Source organism: Neolamprologus brichardi, chromosome 7, assembly GCF_056152115.1.
Source record: "Neolamprologus brichardi isolate AB-2024 chromosome 7, ASM5615211v1, whole genome shotgun sequence".
NCBI lineage: Eukaryota > Metazoa > Chordata > Actinopteri > Cichliformes > Cichlidae > Neolamprologus > Neolamprologus brichardi.
The window spans coordinates 69,167,893-69,172,340 of NC_142110.1; positions in this window are offsets into that span (position 1 = coordinate 69,167,893).

Genomic DNA, 4,448 nt, shown 5'->3' on the forward strand with positions numbered 1-4,448 from the left:
TCTGAACACTGATAAGTGCTCTGAAACCAAGAAAACGTCCCACTGAGGACCTGTGTGCACGCTGACAGAGATCCAAACCAGATCTGGTGTCTTGGTGTTTTTTTAACGCGTTTACACTCAGAGCTGAAGTTTCATCTGAGGAGAGCAGAAACAGCCAGAGCTGCTTTTCAAAGCCGAGCAGGCGCTGAGGAAAACTAATCGACACAGCGCGGAGACGATAATGCAGTTAGCTGCATCTAATGAGGCCAGGAAGTCATTACCCAGCAGATGATGGATCTGCCGCTCTCTGATTGGGTTAGTGTCAGTCACAGCACCGAGCCATCTGATTGGTCCGGGCTCAGTCGGCGGTGGAGGACAGAGGTCTTCCTGGATGTCTGCGAGTATCACGGCGATGTTCTCACCTTGGTCCTGACAGGTTCGAGTCTCTTTGTGGTTTTAGCTCAGTGGGGTTTTCTTACTCGAGGATCGAGTCACAGTCCCATCCACCCTGACCTCCATCCTACCTTCATCTGACTTTTATTTATTCTACTGCACGTGATCAGGATACAAACCTTTAGCATAATGAACGTGAGTCCTAAATCGGACTCGTGTTGCAAAGTGAAATTCTTCCAGTTTTAAGGAGTGAAGGATTAAATCTGGCTGAGGCTGCAGAGGTGGCGAGGTCGTTTCCAAGCCTTCAGAATAAAGTAGAGTTAGTGAGGATACCTGCTGTTTGATATGAAATGGAAATAAAGTGCAGAACACCTGAGTTACGTGTCTGCTTCCTCACCTGTGCACGCAGGCCTGATGATGTTTACCTGCACGTGTTAAACGTCACAGTTTTATGTTTTACAGTCCGACTGCTCCCGGGTTTCATGTTTTCTATGGTTTTAGCAGCAAAGGCAGCTGCCTGGTCTCTGCTTCACAGATGAAGTGCAATCGTGGCTGATGTGCTGCTGTTTAACATCCTTCAGCCTGCTTCACTTTGTCACACAGCAGGTCTGAAAAAAAGAGGTTAATCACAGTGAATGTGTGATGGGTAATGACTTTTTCACACGGAGCAGGTAGGTTCGTCAGCACTACAGAAAACAACAACACGTGACAAAGGTGTTTAAAAATATAGACTTTTTAAACCACCACTAGAGGGCGCTGCGCCTTGAACATGAACAGAAGTTTTGTTCTCCTGTGTGTAAATACTTTTAGAGAAAAATTCAAAACAGACCAGTTTTGCTTTTTATGAATTTTTTATGTCTTGTTATTGTTGTAACTTTAATATGTTTGTCAGAAACACGTCTAACCTTTCCTGTATAAATAAAGGTTACATAAAAAAATCTGACTGCTGTGTGTGTGTGTGTGTGTGTGTGTGTGTGTGTGTGTGTGTGAGTGTGCGCGTGTGTGTGTGTGTGATAATCATTTTCTACACATGCCTGTTTTTGATAGATGGATGAAAGTGAGTGATGGAGGTCAGACTAAACAGTTCTCAGGTGCTTCACCCTGAGTGACCAGCAGGTGGGGCTGCTGCGCCGCTGCTGCAGTTCCTGCACCCAGGAAGTATGTTTACTGAGAAACACAGAGAGTATGATGTGAAAAGCCCTGACTGAAGAAACATGGATGACTTAATATGATATGAAATAATATCCTCACAGGAAACAGATGAGCCAAAATTGAGCAAACATTAAAGAGAAATAAACTGAGCAGAACAAAACAAAGAGTGAACATCCTGGTAATAAAACTTCATTAAAACCTTGAGATAATGCTCATCAGACATAAGAGAAAAGAAGACTTTCATATTCTATGCCAGGGGTCTGCAACCTTTTACACCCAAAGAGCCACTTGGAGCCGGTTTCCACGCAAAAGAAAACACTGAGAGCCGCAAATACTTTTTGAAATCTAAAATGAAGATAACACTGTATATATTGTTTTTTACCTTTATGCTTTGTGTGAACAACTAAAGTAAGTAAAGTTTATTTATTAAGCGCTTTTAACAGACAGGCAGTCACAAAGCGCTGTACACAAATATTAAAATAAACAACACAATCAATAGACATTATACACAATGTAAAGATCAAATGTAAATAATGTAAAGAATATAAAATACGTAGATCAACAAAAGGCTTGTTTGAAAAGTTTTTAACTGCTTTTTAAAAGAATCCACAGAGCAACTAAGCTGTGTTGCTTATGAAATCCATGAAGTGCTACAGAGAAAATCACATTTTATTTATGTAATGAACACATTTTGAACTCTTAAAGAAATATAACAAAAGGAAAGCTGAACTAAAATGATCCAGCAAACAAAAACTGTCATATCTCCTTTGTGCTTTTGGAGCCTTGACTTGACTTTTAAAAAGTAATTGGAAAAAAGCTCTATGCTGCTAAAAAATAGATATTTGCAAAATTCTGCCTAAATATGTATTTTACCTGGTTAATGTGTGTGGCGGGGCGTGGTCTGCAGCGCCGCTGCAGGGGAGGCGGACGCACCTGAGCGGCACCCGCAATCACACCTCGCCACCTTAAAGTCTGTGCTCTCCATGCTGTTGTGTTGGTGTGTGTCGGGCTGTGTGCGTACAGCAACCGTGTGTGAAAAGTGGTCAATAAAGAGAAAAGCGTGTTCATGCAAACATCGTCGGGTCTGCCGTGATATGTTTACAATAAGACTTCAGCTCCTGAACCTCTGCGCACAAGACTAAAGAGCCGCATGCGGCTCCGGAGCCGCGGGTTGCCGACCCCTGTTCTAGGGAAATAGAAACTGATACTGTGCTGGGGGGCCTTTTCTGGTCCACGGGTCGGTGTTTGGACCCCAGCAGACGAGCAGGAAGTCAGGAACAGTCTGATGTGTTTGACTGTGTCACATCCCCCTCTAGTGGCTGTTTTTTAGTCAATGCATCCTCTTACAGAGCTAAAAGTAGAAACAATAGAAACACATTGAGGCTGCAGCTTTACTTGGTTTCAGACGAGTTTGGAATACAGAAAACAGCAGAACTCCGAGTCCTCCGGCCTCCAGCTGCTTTTCTATCAGTCTATCGATAGATCAATCAGTCTGTTCATCTCTCTAAAGTCAGGTCACAGTTGGCTGTAACGACCCTGGACAGAAATATCAAACTGGCCCCGTCTCAAACCAGGAACACACATCAAATACAGAAATGCAATAGGTACCTCCGTTTTGGTGATGGACCACTTCCTGTGGGTGGTGGGGGCCACAAGTCCCGCCCCCGGGATCAAAGGGGTCTCCAACACCTGGCTCCTGGGGTCACTCGGGGCTGACGGTGCAGAGGCCAGGCTTGTTTCACTTTTTGTGTTGCCCCGTCTTCATTCATCACCCTCATGTTTCCTTTTTTTCACTTCCTGTTTCCTCTCTTTCTTCCCTCCTCACCTATGCAGTCTTCACCCGTGTCATGGGTACACCTGTCCACCACTTTTCTGGGATTGCTGACGTGTCAGATCTTCGTCTGCCTCACAGTCACCTACCGTCAGTGTCCCTCATGAACCCGGACAGATGATGTAGATGTTGTTAATCTCTGTGTGGAAACTGCAGATTCACACAGACTTCAAACACGTGAAGGAGAAAGAAAGAAAAAGCGAGGAACACGAACGAACAGATTATAAGCTGTGTTTGTTTCACGAGCTAGCGTGAGACCGTGCTGGAAGTTTCCTGTGTGTAATAACAGCTTATTGCTACCAGGCTAAGACCTATAACAGACCTATAACAGCCACGGGTGCTTTCTAAGGTTTTGGAGCCCCTGTAACATTTTACTCAGACATTACCCAGCCACTGATGAAACTCTGCCCCCTGCTGCTGAAAGCTTTAATTACAATTTGCGGGGTAATTACAAAAAGGGGCTTTAACAGCTGAGGCCAAGGGCAGGAAAATATGAAAGCCTGAACAATAACTGTGCAGGACGACATCATAAAATGAAGAAGCAGCTCAGATTTGTTTGCCGTTTGGCTTCTATGAGTTTATTCTGTGGTCACATTCCTCCACGGAGTTATTTATTCGTTTCTCTGGAAGCAGGAGAGAAGGGGCCTCCTCCTCCTTTTCCTCCACAAAGTGCAACAGTCCGGCGGGTCCAGCAGCGAGCAGCCGAACGTGGAGGCTGAAGGGCGGCGTGCTGCGCGGAGCTGGTCGGTAACACAACAACACAACAAAGTGCTCCGCTCCGCCGCCGAGTTTCACGGTGTGTGTGTGTGTGACTTTCTCTCCATAGAGTTTCACTGAGTTTACATCCGGGTTTTTTCCCTAGGCAATGGGAGTCGCAGCACCGCCGTTCCTTAGGCAAAGTGAAATAAATTCGCCGCACCGACACAAAAAGTAGTCCGCTTCCCGAACACATCCCCCCCGCGCCTCGGCTCGCTCATCGGCCCGATTTAACGAACTTTAACGGCCATAAGGACCGACATCGACCGCTCCCCGGCGGATAAGCGAGCTCCCGCCGGAGCCGCGAGGAGTTTTTGTGCCCCTTCGTCCAGCTCCG